This window comes from Mus musculus, chromosome 1, assembly GCF_000001635.26.
Source record: "Mus musculus strain C57BL/6J chromosome 1, GRCm38.p6 C57BL/6J".
NCBI lineage: Eukaryota > Metazoa > Chordata > Mammalia > Rodentia > Muridae > Mus > Mus musculus.
The window spans coordinates 151,484,472-151,501,348 of NC_000067.6; the positions used below are offsets into that span (position 1 = coordinate 151,484,472).

At 42.7% G+C, this 16,877-nt stretch overlaps 1 protein-coding gene across 5 annotated transcripts in view; it reads right to left on the reverse strand.

Annotated features, from left to right (window-relative positions):
- Nucleotides 1-16,520, reverse strand: part of Rnf2 (ring finger protein 2) — a 31,594-nt gene extending 15,074 nt beyond the window's left edge. For 2 of the 5 annotated variants that reach the window (NM_011277.3, NM_001360845.1), the window contains exon 1: nucleotides 16,248-16,520. The gene's annotated coding sequence lies outside the window, so the exon portion shown is untranslated. Of the gene's footprint in view, nucleotides 1-2,800; nucleotides 2,985-14,782; nucleotides 15,020-16,247 lie in introns of all 5 variants that reach the window. The other 3 variants (NM_001360847.1, NM_001360844.1, XM_006529269.3) reach the window with 3 other exon arrangements.
- Nucleotides 16,521-16,877: the final 357 nt, after the last annotated feature.

A 16,877-nucleotide genomic window follows, 5' to 3' on the forward strand; every position in this document is an offset into this window, starting at 1 on the left:
AAATGGAGGAATAGGGGAGTTAAGAAAGCATGGATGAATCTGAATTCGAGGAGCTTTGCAAAGACAACCATCCCGGTACACAAACTCCAGAGACGGCCAAGGAACTACGGGGTTATTTTAAAAATAAATTAATTAATTAAAAAAATATATAAAACAAAACAAAAGCAAAAAGCCTCCCAGCATCTCCTCTCAGGCCACTTAAGTTGACAACCAACATTAGCCATCAATTCTTCCCTCAGGATATCAAGAAATCACACCCTAATTGATTACTGGAAAACAGGTAGAATGCAAAATAAAGAAAGTACTTTATACTCTGGAGATAGTAGGGATATGATTCTTTTCCTACTGTAACTGGAAAAACTAGCCATTGGCAAAAAACACCTCCCCCTTCTGTGACATCACTGATAGGCATTACCTAGGAATTAGATAAGAGCACAAGCAATTCTCTGTAGGGTGGCTGGGAGGTTGAAAATCATACAAGGCAGAGGACCTCTTTGACAAGCACACTGGGAATTAGTGATAACAATGTGTGTGTGGGGGGGGAGGGGGTTCTGAGCCTGACACCCCGCAACCACTGAGACCACTGCTGTTACCAAAACGACCGTGTCGATACGCACCACTTGAACTGTTCTAGAAACTGTAGAAGACATCCCTAAGGTTTCTTAATCTATGAAATATTTTATCAAATGGAGAAACTGGGTACCAAAAAAGATAAGAAGCTCAGAAAAAAGAAAGATTTAATAATAAACAGAAATGCTTTTGTTTCGCATAGCCAGGGATTTCTGAGGGGAAAAAAAAAAATCTATCCTTAACAACAACAACTCTCTAGAGATGGAATGCCAGACTACACACGTTTGAGGGATTATAATTCCTAAGCCTTGTCTAATTTTCTTGCCTAGAAACGCTCACTACATTCTAAAGATTAAGAACTCATTCTGGGCCGGGCAGTGGTGGCGCACGCCTATAAGCCCAGCACTCGGGAGGCAGAGGCAGGCGGATTTCTGAGTTCGAGGCCAGCCTGGTCTACAGAGTGAGTTCCAGGACAGCAAGAACTGCATGGAGAAACCCTGTCTCAAAATAACAAAAAACAAAACAAAACAAAATAAAAAAATAACTCATTCTGTTTCCAATGAGATGCTGTTTACATTAGAGATCAAAGCCGTTTGCCCTTTTATTAGGGAAGGAAATGGACCTGGTTCTCTGTCTACAGAATTGTCAATTCTTACTGCATTGCTCTGGGGAGATTTGGGACAAAGGGAACTAAGTGAGCATTGCTGCAATAATTAACCTGCTTCCACTCCAGAAGTCTGGTATCTACTTTCAAGGAAGTCTAAACATATATATGAAGTTTATCATCCCATAAATACAGAATGTGGTTGCGACTATTCTTTTTTTTTATTATTATTTATTTATTATATGTAAGTACACTGTAGCTGTCTTCAGACACTCCAGCAGAGGGAGTCAGATCTCGTTACGGATGGTTGTGAGCCACCATGTGGTTGCTGGGATTTGAACTCCTGACCTTCGGAAGAGCAGTTGGGTGCTCTTACCCACTGAGCCATCTCACCAGCCCGAGACTATTCTTTAATTCAGGCATTAAATCAGTAACAGATTTTTGAAAATACTATGTTTTTCAGAACAAATGTATATTAAGTAGTTGAATATAGATAGAATTATATAGGTACAAGGACTTAGGGGCCTGAGAGGCAGGAGGATTTTGAGTACAAAGCTGGACTGGGCTACAGGGTTAAGTTCAAAGATGCCTAAGTAAATGAATGAGAAGGCCCCAATACATAAGATGGGGGAAAGCTGCACATCAGAGAATCAGCCCAGCACGCACAGGGCTGGGGGGGGGTGGAGGAGACAGGAGACACAGACACAACACAGTAAGTACAAAATTATATTAAAAATTACAAGTTTCATGTGTTTCCTTAGAACAGAGGCTCTCAATCTGTGGGTCACTGACCCCTTTGGAGTCCACAGGGGTTGCCTAAGACCATCAGAAAACACAAATGTTTACATTATGATTAATAACAGTAGCAAAATTACAGTTATGAAGTAGCAATGAGAATAACATTATGGTTGGGTGTCACTATGACATGAGGAGCTGTATTTAAAGGGTCGCTGCAGCATTAGAAAGGTTGAGAACTAAGAATTTCACATTAAAAACTAGTGGAAAGTTACATTTGTATTATTCAATTACATCATGAGTTAACTTTGTGGCTAGTTGAGAACCAAACCACTATTATCATTTTTCTACATACTCATTTTTTAAAGACTTATTTTATATATGCCGCTGTCTTCAGACACACCAGAAGAGGGCATCGGATCCCATTACAGATGGTTGTGAGCCACCATGTGGTTGCTGAGAACTGAACTCAGGACCTCTGGTAGTCAGTGATCTTAACTGCTGCGCCATCTCTCCAGTCCTCTATATATTCATTTTATAATACCAGGTAAACAGAAAAATATACAGGCTTCATATAATGGCATTTATATCCTATCACAAGTCAAAATTCTTACACCGAGAGTGTAAAAAAGCCTCAGACAAATCTACAGAAGTAGAATTTCACATAAAGCCCAAGAGCACAATTCACTTGAAAAAATAAAAACAGAAACTATGAATTTCCTACTCAGCCCCTTAAGGGCCTACTACTCTCGAATCCAGCACACTTGTTCTCAAGATCTTACAAGGAAAAGTGAATGTACAAACAGAAACTAATCTCAAGTAAGGACAGTGAACTTGTAGGGATGTCCTTACGGCAGGGAAGGTGAGAGAGCTAGAAGGCACTGTACCTACCTCACCTGGCCTCCCAGCTCTCACAAACCTAGTTTGTGGTGGCGCAGAGGAACTTCTCAATGTCTGAAGTACACACACCCTCCTTAAGTGTTTGGTATCAAGGATGGAACCCAGGGTCTTTCACATACTTGGCAAATATTCAAGTATTCTCTGTCATAGCCACATCCCAGCTTTGAAAAGGGATCTATAGGGATAAACGTTTACAGGGTCATTGGCAAAGTTTAATGAGATATTCATATGAAGGGCCCAGCACATTACCACAACTAAAAGATATAATCTATTCTATGTATTTCAGTTTTAAGTATTAGATCTTTGCCCTCTGACATGTAAAAGACCAGGAAAAATGATTTTCCTAACTCATCAAGACTTCACATTAAACCTCCATCAAAAAGAATAATTTATTTTAAAAAAATGTATATATATAAATAAAAGCTTTGGTGATGTGACCTGTGATTTGTAAAAACAGCACTGAAGAGCTCAGGACATGGCTCACTTGCCAAAAATGCTTAATATTCATGAAACCCAGGGCTCAATTACCCAGCACTATATAAATCCAATATGTGGACCCACACCAAGACCCCGAGCTCTAAGAAAAGAGGATCGAACAAGGTTATTCTTGAGCTCCACGGGAAATTGTAGGCTTGCCTGGGCTCTATCAGACTCTGTCCATAAATATTGGGAAAAAAGTGTCACAGCAGATGTATCCATCTTGTACGGTAACAGCCGCACGTGGCTTGATACTAACTGTAACTCTTAGAAAGTTAAAAGGGAGCAGAAGTGCACTAGAGACAGTTACAGCTCCTGGTTCACGTCTCAGGTTCTCTCTAATAGAAGCACTTGGCCCTAGGATTATTCCTTCAACTCCCAAACTCAGTCTTTGAACCGGAATACAGGATCCGTGGGCAGTGGGCAGACAGTACAGAGAACCAGAGGGCCTTCGTCCTTTAGTCAAATTCTGAGTCAACCAGTCTGAAGGGGGACCCCAACACTAGTTAGATGTATAAATAGAGAACTCAGTTCGGAGGCAAGAGCCTCAAGTACTTTATTTCTACAACAAAGGTCAAAGAAATCATATAAAATTGCAGAGGTGCAGGCAAGAGGTGACATGAGAATACAGACACAAGGGAGTTTCTAAAGTGAATAAGGTATTTTTGCTTGTTTGTTTGTTTGTGTGTGTGTGTAAATAAAGTATTTTTTAAAAGAAAAAATGTAGCTTATTCTGAGCTAGCTTCTCAGCAGTTCTGTGTCTGTGAACGTTTACCAGGTGCTTTCACTATATCAATTGTGAAATCTATGTACAGCATCTGAAATAAAACCACAGCCCAATAAGAAAGCACAAAATCACACATCCTTTAAAATGGACTGGATCTGGGTAAATGAGGTTACTAGAAATGTTCATTTATACTTTGAAGAATAACTGCTATATTATTATTTTCAAGCTTTCAAAACACATTACTGTATATCTATTGCTTCATAATAACATGATTTATTTTCTCACAGGGCTGAAAGCCAGGAGTTCTGCTTCAGTTCTACAAACCCAGGAGTTAGCAGGCTTTTCCCTCCTCACTTAGGACACTGTCACCTACAAAATCCACACTGGTGAACTGCAGGACTGAGTTACTTTTCATCTGTCTAAATCTATGATTTTGTTTTCTAGTTAGTGGCTCACATTCATATCTAGGGTTGCAGAAAGCAATGGTGAGAGGAGGGGCTCTATGGAAGTATCTGTTACCGACTGCAACTTTGGACAAATGCATTCCTTGTGTGTAAAAGGGCCACATATTTCAATCTTGGTTTTTGTAGTTACACTGCCTCCTCTTCTAATCTCTTGGTGGTGTGGTCTGCTGACATCACAGCGCTGACATCTCAGGCCCACCTGCATAATTCAGTACAATCTTCCCATTTCAAAATCATTAATGTAATTACACATGCCAAGGCCCTCCTTCTGAGTGAGATAATATACCTTCAGAGAATGTAATGTGTATATATTTTAGAGACAATTTTTCAGCCACTACACACCTGTCAAAAGTAACACACCAATGATATAATTCCCCACAAATAGCACTTAAAACTATGCAGCATATTAGTTTTCTAGTTTTGAACCATGAAATAGATACCAGGAATTATCATTTTTACTTTATCCCATGTCCATTAGTTTAAGATATGCTCACTAAGCCACTACAAAACAAAAACAGAGCTTTCTCTACTTTTAACAGGACATTCATCATTTTTATTCCATAGTATTCTTTCTGAATAGAGCAAAATAAAGGTCACTTCTGGGACTGGTGAGATGGCTCAGCGGTAAAGAGCACTGACTGATCTTCTGGAGGTCCTGAGTTCAAATCCGAGTAACCACATGGTGGCTCACAACCACCCATAATGAGATCTGAAGACAGCTACAGTGTACTTACATATAATAAATAAAATCTTTTAAAATAAATAAATGTCACTTCAAATCTACCCTCCCATCTCTAAATCTTTCCCTTACCTCTTGCATTATATATGCCACATGTAAATGAGCAAACAATTTCTCCCTTTATTAAATCAATGCTTGCTTACAGGAGAGAGAGGTTAGATTTTAGAAATGTACTCAAACCAGGGGAAAATAAGAGATTTAGAGTAGGCAACCCAAACTGCCATCTTTACCCTGCCTCCAGGCAGAACCTGTCACCTCACACGCACCACTTTCAGCACTGCCATCTAAAGCTGCGTCTGTAAACAGGGCGCCCGCCAACCTCTGTGAGCTATCAGAGACACAGGGAAGGCGCTCTTCCTTTTCAGTTGAAAAGCTTATTGCACAAGACATCTGAACACTCAGCTAAATTACTGTGTCAGCTAGTACTTTTTAAGGAGTATCATTCATTTTTAATTGAATATTTCTTTTGTGTATTACAGATCACAGAGAAGAAACTATTCCGACTGACCTTCCAAAGCTTTACTGCCCAGCATTAACTTTGTGAACACCAGAAGACCCTTTAATGTTTTTCAGACTCTCCACAATTAAGTTAGTTGTTAAAAGGAAAACAAATATTTTAAAGACATAACATACACAGTACTACTCTGCACACAGTATATTACTATACTCCAGCCAACTGTCTCCCATCTCCTCTAATGCTAAGCCTATACACAGATACTTTATTGACGGCTCCATCTTTCTCTATGGTTTCAGGATATAGCTATCAAAGTCCTGCAGTGGTGGTCAGTCCTAGTGATCTCAGCGGCAATCTGATTTTATTATTACACATAAATACACTGTAGCTGACTTCAGATGCACCAGAAGAGGGCATCAGATCTCATTATGCGTGGATTTGAACTCAGAACCTTCAGAAGAGCAGTCAGTGCTCTTACCCATTGAGCCATCTCACCAGCCCGAGTCTGATTTTCTTCCCGTCCCTTTGCCTAACAGTCTTAACTTAGCAGATCCATAGTAAAAACATTACTAGAGGCTTTCACTGTGACAGGAGATGACAGCCTCCAACAGTCTACTTACCGTCTAATGGACAGACAACCCCAATATATGCTTTCACACAACTTGATAATCATTATGAGGGCACAAAGACATAGTCAAATAAAAGAGTCAGACAATGCTCCCTGGAGGAAAGGACTGACTCCTCCCTGGAGAAGGGTAACTAAGTAATTTCTGAGGAGAGAAGGCCAGGCCAAGAGCAAGCATGAGCAGCACTCAGTGTAGTCACTAAGTCACGAGCTCAGCCTGACTGTGCACTGCTGCCACCCCAGTGCTTGGGAGGCCACACTTACCTCAGAGACAGAAAAAAAGAAAGAAAAGCGGGGCAGGAGAGTAGCAGGTAGTCAAGCTACAAATGTATACTAGAGCCCTGTAAGGGAGGCTACATGTGTGAAAGATCTGTGTAGCACAGTAATGTGGTCAAACTGGCAAAAAAACAGCAATGAAAACACCCGGCAAAGAGAGAGGACAGTTTAAGGAAGGTAAGAATCCTAATTAAAAACACCCATGCACTAACATTCAAGGGACAAGATGTGGCTGCATTAGAGATATTAGAAGTAACAACCAAGTAGGTAGAACAGAACTAAAATGAGAGGGGGTATTACATACCATTATAGGAAATGAGTTAGAAAAACAGTAAAGAGCCCCCAAACTTGTGACTGCATAGATGCTGATGCTAAGGAGTAAAACAGGAAATGGTATTTTTACCATTTCTATTCTAAACACATTAGTGGATGTTCTAAGGCAAGTAAACAAAAACAAACACAAACCAAGAAGAAAAGAAACAAGACACCCAAAGCAGACATTCTTCTGTTCAGATGCTGTCATCTGATATGAGAAAAACTGAAAATTCCACAGAACGGGAAAAAAACTAAGCCAGTAAAATCAGTTGATTAGAAATTTAAGTCGGGCAGTGTTGGCACACGCCTTTAATCCCAGCACTTGGGAGGCAGAGGCAGGCGGATTTCTGAGTTCTGAGGCGACACTAACAAAACTCTGTACATTCAAAACAACGTTTTAAAAAAGTAAAGCCACCTGTGGCAACACACACCTACTGTAATCACAACACTCCAGAGGCAGTTAGACTGTAAAGCTCAAGACCAGCTTAATAGTAGCTCTAGGTTAGCCAGAGTTAAGCAGCAAAGCCCCATTTCAAAAGTCAGGCATGGCCTGTGCCTTTAATCCCAGCACTCAAGAGGCAGAGAGGCCTGTGAGTTCAAAGCCAACCTAGTCTTACATATCAAGTTCCAAACCAGCCACAGGGGCATAGTGAGACCCTGTCTCAAAAACTTAAAAGAAAGTCAATGAATGAAAAGGCAACATGTATTTATATACTAAAAAAGTTAAGATTTTTAAGAAAATAATACAACTCAAACTAAGTCAATGCAATCTTTCTGCTCTGGCAAAGGACCTAGTTCCCAGAACCCAGACCAGGCAGATCACAAGCACGTGTACCACCAGGTCCAAGGGATCTGACACCACTGGCTTCAGAGGGCACATGCAGTCAGGCTCACAACATACACATGAGTAAATACAGTAACAAATCTAAAAACAGTGACAGTAATCACAAAGCCCACCTCGAAGTGATTTGGTAAGGGATTAATTAATATCTAGAATACATTCAAGAACTCAGACTAGAACAAAATGAATAGCTCTATTTTTTAAAAGGCAAAGAACTTATGCATAGACATTTCTCCAAAGATTAAAAAATAAGCACAGACAAAAATGAGGGGTTCACTATCACTAATCATTAGACAAAAGCTAATAAAAACTATGGCTTTCCCTTCCCCCAACTCCTTCCTCAAAGGAGTGAAGACCTCTCTAGTTTTCTGCCTCTATTTATTACTCAGCTTTGTAAAACACTGCTGCCACAAGGTGGAGACAATCTGATAACAGGAATATTGGTCACTGAAAACGGAGCAAGGATAAGCTTTCCATGCTAATAGTAAGCCCAGCTTCTAAGTTCTAGGGTGAACTAAGGCTAATCACTTTAGCTGAAGATCCAGTTTCCTTATTATAGATTTATATTAAATAGCCTTAAAAGCATTCTTTAATGCTCTAAGGAACAGAATTTGCCTCAGTCTCCTTAGCTAAGATATCTACCTTTGACAACTTCTTTCAACTTGAATACCCTAACCACTACCTGCCATCTTTTCTTTCTAAAGCAAGCGAAAAGGCAGCAAATAACACATTAATCTATGCACAGAAGACAGACATAGTAGCTCACACCCTGTAAAACAAGTGCAAGGAGGTAGGACCAGGAGGATCAGGAGTTCAAGAGCAGCCTTAGCCACATGTGGTGTTCAGGGTCAACCTGGGTATCCATACAGCATTAAGTCATAACCAAGGCTTTCTTGCATTTTGACCTTAAAGAAAATAATTATTCTATATTTTTCCATGTTCATCTACACTTACATTTAAAGCAGTGAGTTAGCTATAGGTTTTCCTGAATTGGTATCCTTAGTGCTGCAGACCTTATAGGGTTCTTGGTTTTTTTTGTTCCTGTGCAATTTGGAGGGGGTTTGCCTAACTTGACCAGAACCATCCAATTCTGTTTAATTCACTTCGTATGTCTATCCTTTTGACAAGTCACACTCTTTACCCTGATACTCTACCTCTAGCTCTCATCTGCCAGTTAGACCTCGTTAGCTCTTCAAAATCAAAACAAGCTATCGATCCAGCCCAGCGTACCTCATGTCATAGCGAGAAAAGCTGGCTTCCCAAAGCTGTGATTTCTTGGGGAGAGGAATGTGCATTAAGGGGCCCTGGATATAGCTCAGTCGGTAGACTTCTTGCCGTGCACACCCAAAGCTTTAATCCCCAGAACTGCGTAAACTTGGGAGTAACCATAGGTAGGCGATACCCAGATCCACCAAGTAAAAATATAACAAGGAAGAAAAATATACTGTCCTGTTTCTGGAGATGGTATAGATTGTTGAAGAATTGTATTTGTGTCAAGAGATTAACCTAAGCCAGGCATAGTGGTGCACACTACTGGGGGATGGCTTTGTGTATTAAGATGCTGACCACTGTGCCCAGAGGTCTGGCTGCAGTTAGAATGTTGGCATTGCCAAGCATCTCCTGTCCCAAAGTTGTGTAAAGATTGTTTCCCACAACCTAGAGGATGGGCAGGAGAGGAGGTGAACTTCCCACCCCAATGAGGTTTCTGGTGAGGACCAGAGTGAGAGAGATTCACACTGAGGATTGGCCATGAGTAGGTCACCAGGCAAGATAAGGATAGATGAGGCAGGAGCAGCCAAGACAAGACTAAGATGGCAAGTAATGGGGCTAGTGGCTGGGTAACAGGCAGCCTAATCAGATTAGACTGTGGTTAGAAAAGAAGTGTATCTGCCCAGCTATAGTGCTGAAGCTTATAATCAATATAAAGTCTCCATATCTTCATGTGGGAGCAACAACAGTAGAACAGCCCCTGAATTTACTTCTAAAGCACACCTTTAGTCCCAGCACTTGGGAGGCAGAAGTACATAGACCTCTGAGTTCAAGACCAGCCCAGTCTACTGGGAGTTCCAGGACAGCCAGGGCTTCACAGAAAAGCCAATAACAACAATAGAGTAACCTAGAAGATATTTCAATTTTAAAAACTAAGAGGAAAAAACCCTTTTGGAAAGCAGCTAGTAGTTAAAATTTACTGATAAAAAAGTCATATTCTTTAAGACCATAATATCAGTCTAGGGAATAATGCCCTTAGGAGTTTGAGTCAAGAGAATTTAATGTTTTGAAGCTAGCATGGGCTACAGGCAATTGGTATAGGTAATATTTACAACACTTACTGCTTTCTACAAAATCCTAGAGTCTCTTGAAGTAAACACTATTCTTGCCTTCATTTAATAAATTTAGCTTAATAAATAATGGAATATTTAATAAGGAACCTGGAACAATGTAAAAGGCTCATCTTACCAGAAAAAATAGAAATTTTATAAAGATAAAATGATGTAGAAATAACGCTTTTAAAGCAAGAAGCTCCAATAGTGTGTATGTGTGTGTATTTATTTGTATATATTTGTGATGCCTACTAAAGCAAAGCTCTGTATAATACACTATGCATGTGTTGGTGTGTGTTGGTGGTACTGCTGCAGGGGACAGAACAAACTTGGCAAACGACTTGCATCCTTGGCTTCTTTCCTCCTTCTTCGGGTTTTTTGGCTCAGGATCTTACTAGGTAGGTCAGGCCTTAGGTCTTAGTATCGTTACAAATCTTCCATTGGGTCAACTGGGCGGGCATACAGACACATGAATACAATCATACTCAGATCGGCCAAGATCTGCTTGTAATTGGAGGAAGACCTAGAAACCAAGTCTCTCCCCCCACAGTCTTTTTCTAAGTGCTGGCTGGCGACTGAGCCTAGGGCACCATCTCATTCATGCAAAGGGGGAGAGCATCACACCCAGAGCTGTATAATCCTAACCCTGCAAACCAAGTCTCGACCTCCACCTCTGAAATTCCTATTACACACACTACCCTTTCTGCGATCTATAGGAAGCCTTCTAGACAACATTTGGCTGAGTTCCAAGACAGCCCTCATTCGCTGAATTAAATTCTGCATAGAAAATAGTGTAAATAATGAGAATTCAATGCAATTACTGGCATGGAGACATATATCCTTTTAAAAAGTAAATAATTGAGTTCTAAATCAATATGTTCTCTGGTGGAGAAAACAGGCAGAGAGTCAAAGCAAAGCACTCTATAGAATCTATACATTTCACAATGGCTAGCTGGGTAACAGTTATCAATACAATAAGGGAAGAAAGGAGAGCTGGTAAAATGTCAAAAACAAATGAGGAATTTGTTTTCCAGAAATAACATCAATTAAGAAGAAGGTAAGAAGCCGGGCGTGGTGGCGCAGGCCTTTAATCCCAGCACTTGGGAGGCAGAGGCAGGCGGATTTCTGAGTTCCAGGCCAGCCTGGTCTACAGAGTGAGTTCCAGGACAGCCAGGGCTACAGACAAACCCTGTCTACAGAGAAACCCTGTCTCGAAAAAACAAAAAAAGAAGAAGAAGAAGGTAAGAGCCTAGACAGAAGTGGGGAAAAGCTGGAGAGCAGTGAACTGAATTGAGGGCTCTGACAGAGGTGTGGGAGGGGCAGACCACTGAGTCTGACCACACTCCAATGAGTATATAGATAACACAAAGTGGACTGTTTTTAAAGTCTTGTTTTAATTTTTACTTTCTTTGGGGGAGGTCACAAAGGGAGAAGACAGGGAAGGACTGGGAAGTGACTATGATAGATGCATGATGGGAAGAAACTCCCAGAGAATCAATAAAAATGTTACCTTGAAAAAGTAATTGCTACTGATTGTGAAATACAGCTAATCAGAAGTCTAAGGCTGCTTTCTATCACATGCTGGTGCTCTAATTACTTCACTTAACCAAAGAGACTTGTGACATCCAGAAAAACTAATCTCCCAACTACTTCTGAATGACCTTGGAAGGAAAAAAACCAAAGTACCCAAACATCTATATACACAGTACTAGATTTCAGTACAAAGAAAGAGTTTTTATAATTTGGATGAATGAGACACAAAAATACTTAACACTGTGATAAAATTGAGACAACTCATAAAAACAGCTTTCACAGGAAATGGACAGAAAATAAAAGTGGCTTCAATCAGAACCTAAGATAAAAATACTACTAGGCATTAAGCTTAGAGACAAACAGCAAGCTGGCTGCTATGTCCTTTGGGCTTCCAAAACACACCACTCATCTGCTGTTACTGCATTTAACACACCATACAGTAGATTGTGTCGTGCCCACTGAAACTGAACTTCTTTATGACAGAGCCCTTTAATGTAGTTTTCTAATTCTATGTCCTAACCAAATGGTCTGGCACACAGATATAAAAGAATGTTTTTTGGAAGGGGAAGGACATGGTTTCTATTAAATGTATCATATGTTACCACTTGTGCAGGTCTTTATTCACTGTCTCAATTCTAACACCACCCTCCTAAAATAGTCCATGATGACAGAAGAAATCATTCACCTATATCTCATGGTTCCTGTCAGTGGGGTTTGTTAGTAAAATGGAATTTGGAAACAGGAAAATGGGCCCTCTGGGTCGCTGTTAAGTTGAAACTCTAAGTCAGTCCCCGGCTGAGGGGGCAGTGACTGGCTCTAGTCACCAGCTTCTTTGGGTATTCCCAGAACTGGCCATCACATGTCCTATAAACTAGCAGCTGACCTCTACACCACCTAGCACCAGCTGCATGGACCCTCTTCTTAGAACTCAGAACTACTGCTAACATTTCCTCTTCGCCTTTATGTCCACCTAACCAATTTCCTAATGCCTCCTGCACGACAGAAGAGGGCATCAGATCCCATCCATCAGAAGACGGTTGTGAACCACCACGTAGTCGATGGGAACTGAACTCAGGACTTCTGAAATGGTCTTAACCTCTGAGTCTTTACTGGGACTTAATACATTGCTAAACAGTCTGTGTACCGCCTGCATGCAGTGCCCACCGAAGCCAGAAGAGGGCACCACATCTGCTAGGATTGGAGCTACACCTTGATGTGAGCCACCCACCTTGCGGGTCTGGGAATCAAACTGAAACCAACGCTCTCCATCTCTCCAGACCTGGCAAATCTGACTCCTCTCTTCAGAGATTATCTTGCTGCTTCAATAAATGAGGTTATTTTATAAAATCTATCTTATGAACACTAATTTGAAATCAATCTTTTGTTTCTGTTAAGATGAAGCACAGAAGCTACTGAACTTTTTTGTCTGTTGGTCAAACTGGCCCAGAAATGCCCCATAAACTAATCTAGTTCAAGGAAAGAAATTGCAATCTGTTTCAACACTAACACAGAACTTATTGGTTACTTGAAAGTGCTGGGGACTAAGTCCTGGTCCCTGCACACTGAGCACAACTCCCACTACTAAACTATGCTCTCAACATAATCTTTACACGTTACACACTGACTTTGAATTCTAACTTCATTGAAAAAAAAAAAAAAAAAAAGACCCCACTAGGTTGGGCACAGTGACACAAGCCTTTACTCCCAAAACTTAGGAGGCGAACAAAGGCAACTGGATCTCTAGGAGATCCAGGCAAGCCAGGACTACATAGTGAGATCCTGTCTCAAATAAATAAATAAATAAATAAATAGCTCCACTCTACAAATAAGCAACTCATCTGCTGAAAGTAATCGATAGAAATTCTTAAGACTTTTAAAATCTGCCCCTTAGTGTGCCTTCACTAGACATTTCAATCTGAAATTAACTTTTAAAGTAACTTTTCACTATTAGAGTAAATGGCAGTTATACAGAAGCAATTCAATCTCAGAGGTGTGAAGGCAGGCAACAGACATTTTTCTTGGAATTGCTGGTAGCACACTGCAGCTCAGCTCAATAGGACACACTACCAGCCTCATCCACGAGTCCACTTCAGCTGCCAAACGCCCACAAAGCTTTAAAAAAGAATTGAGTACATGGCCAACTCTTTTGGAGTTTTTCTACTCAGGACAAAACTGGTAATGGGCCACCCACCTTCTTAGCATCTACAATCAGGTACTCATTATGATTACCTAGCTAGCTCCTGACACACTAAAGCTAATTTCTAATTAAACACTATGGGTCTCATTACAAATTCAAAGTATCTATGTGAAATCACAACTTATATTTCTACTCCACACACCCACAGAGGAAATACCGAAGACTCACAGAATCAGGTCCAGAGTGTTCAACCTTTAGGGGGAGTATGTTGGGGGATGACGGGTGGGGTTGGGTCTCTATGTAGTTCCAAGCTGGCCTAGAACTCGGAAACTTCCTCTGCCTCTCAAGTGCTGGAATTAAAGTCAGGTGCCACCACATCCAGCTGACACTGTGACAAGACACTGTCATCTACAGACATGCTGCTGGGTTGCCATTCTTAGCTATCCTGGAACCTATGTGGCCAAGGCAGGAGGTTGGGCAGTCCTGACATCAAAAACCTAAGATCAGTAATAGACTAATGAAATTCCAAACATGACTTAAGTCTACATTTCTGTGTACTCTACCTGGGCACTGTCTTAAATGAGCCACAGAGAAAACAAAACTAAATAAATAACAAAGCCCACTAAAGTTCCAGTATTTTGTATGTCTGTAGTGTCTGTTACACTATTTGTTCTAACTGAAAGCTTTCTGTGCAGCACATTAGAGGACCATTATCTTATTTTTCAAATATAAAGGCTATCATAAAGTCTCCTTTTAGAGGCTTGGATTTTGCCTTGTCTGTGCTTGTGAGACAGTCTCATAGCCCACTCTGCTCTTTGTGTAGCCCAGGATGGCCTGTCTCTACTCCTAAAGCTAAGTCAGCTATGTGTCTAAAGTCTACAACTTAGTCTTCATCTGAACTACTGCCCTGTCCCTTCCACACGAGGGATTTAGAGAAATAAGTAAACTTGGAGAAAGTAAAAACCCATATTTGGTGTGATACCTAACAACTGGAGTGTTATATATTTATCAGTTATTTTACTAAATAGATTAGATGTTACCATCAAGTCTTTAAAAAAGGATACCTGTTGATTGTAGCAAGTAGAGATTTTAGAGGGCAAAGAGGTATATCCAGGAGTAATATTGTTGCCGTTTAAGTTCTTTATAAATCAGAGGTTAAAAGTTCAACTTAAGACACAAAATGTAAGACAGCTGTGTTGAATGTCTATAATCTTGTCACCAGGGAAGCTGAGACAGGAGGATTGCCTTAAACTCAGTATCGAGTATGAGGCCAGCTTGCCTGGACAATACTGAATGGGTCGCTGGCAAAAGTAAATAAATAAAAATAAAATAAATCTCAAAATACTGAATGGGTCGCTTGCAAAAGTAAATAAATAAAAATAAAATAAATCTCAAAACCCGACATTTGCTTTATTAAAATATTCAACAATTACAAATAATTAGATACCAATTCCACTAAGTACTCCAGTTGATTATCTCGAAACTATCAAAAAATAATTGAATGCAAATGACTTATGGTACTTTTAATTAAAATATGGCTTAAATTACTTGACACTATGCCTTCCTTTTTTTTTATTTCAAAAGAAATAACCGCATACCAAATACTTAAAAGCCTAGCTAAGCTTTTTCACACACCGTGTAGAAAGTCTGACATTTCCACAACAAGTCACAAGGCATACAAACTTCCGACAGCTTCTTTAAAAAGACACCCAACGGGGCTTCGGGGACATGAATCGGTAATCTGTTCCGGTGGGCAAAAGCAAAGAAAGGAACCTCAAAGTTTCCAAGACCGACCTTTTTTTTTTTTTTTTTTTTTAAACCAACAACAATATCTCTGCGAGTATGAAGGCGACTTCTGAAGCGAGGAAACGATTCTAACAAGGGCCGGGACTCGGGAGCCGACAGGCAGAGGGAGTGGACCAAGGATTTCGGCAAACACAGCCCGGGGTCAAAACGCGAAGCAGCTCGAACCCACGGAGTCGCCCCCTCCCCCAACACCGCCTCCAGGGTGAGCCCGTGGCTCGCGGAGGCGGCAACAGATACTCCGGGGCAGGCGGCGGCTCTCCAGGAATGTGGGGCCGAGAGGGGATCCCGAGCCCACCCCGGTGCCAGGTCCCAAAGGAGAGCTGTCGGCCCGGAGCGCCCCTCCCCGCCCCCACGGCGCCGACCTCCGGGCCCCGCGAGCAAGCCCAGGGCTAAGTTCTCCCAGCGCTCCGGTGCCGCCCTCGAGGCCCCGGCCGCCGTAAGCCCAGGGCCGCGCGGGTGCGCTTCCCCGAAGGGCTCCGGACGCTTCGCCAGCCCGGTGCTCACGGGCCGCGAACAATGAGCCCTCCCGGGCGGGCCGCGAGCGGCGGAGCGAACGGCCGGGGGCGGCGGCGCCATCGCCTCACGGCCCCTCGCGGCCGCGGACACACACACACACACACACCCCCAGCCCCGCCGCCGCTCGGGCCGCGGCCCGTTCCGGGTGCCCCTGCCCCAGCCCGCCGCCCTCGCAGACGTCGCCATCCCCCTCCCTGCCTAGCTCACCGGCTCCTGCCCCAGCCCGGGGGTGCGCTGGCAGTGGCCGGAGCGAGACTCGAGAATCAACCGCCGGCGCCGCCGCACAATATGGCGAGTCTCGGCTTCCGCAATGGAGCTCGGGAAATACAACAGGGGCCGCTCAATATTCATGAGAGACTGGGGAGGGGGGAGCCGGCTCGGCCGGAGCTGCGGGGAGGGCGGGAAGGAGCGAGCGAGCGAGCGAGCGAGCGAGGAGGCGGAGGCGCGGGACGCGGACGCGCACCGCGCGGGGAGGCCCCTGGCGTAGGGGAAGGGGCGTGCCTAGTGCAGGCCCGGACCGCCGGGCCACGCCCACACCCTGGCCCTGGCTCCGCCCCCGCCCGTGGCTACAGCTCGCCAGACGCCCCCAGCGCCGGCGCAGCCCCCAGCCAACGCCTGCTGACTTGGGCGTCTTCTTTCTGTCTGTTTCCCCCGTCCTGGAGCCTTTCTGGGCCTGTCTGAGCCCACAGGTTGCGCCTTCCCTCCCGCTGCTGAGGTTTCGATTTGGGCTTCCAGCCCCTGACTTCGTCCTCGTCCTCGTAGTCATCCCAGCCCAAGTAAATCCTCAGGGTTTCTGCTGCAGAACTTTCCGGACTTTGGATCTCTAAGGCATACAAA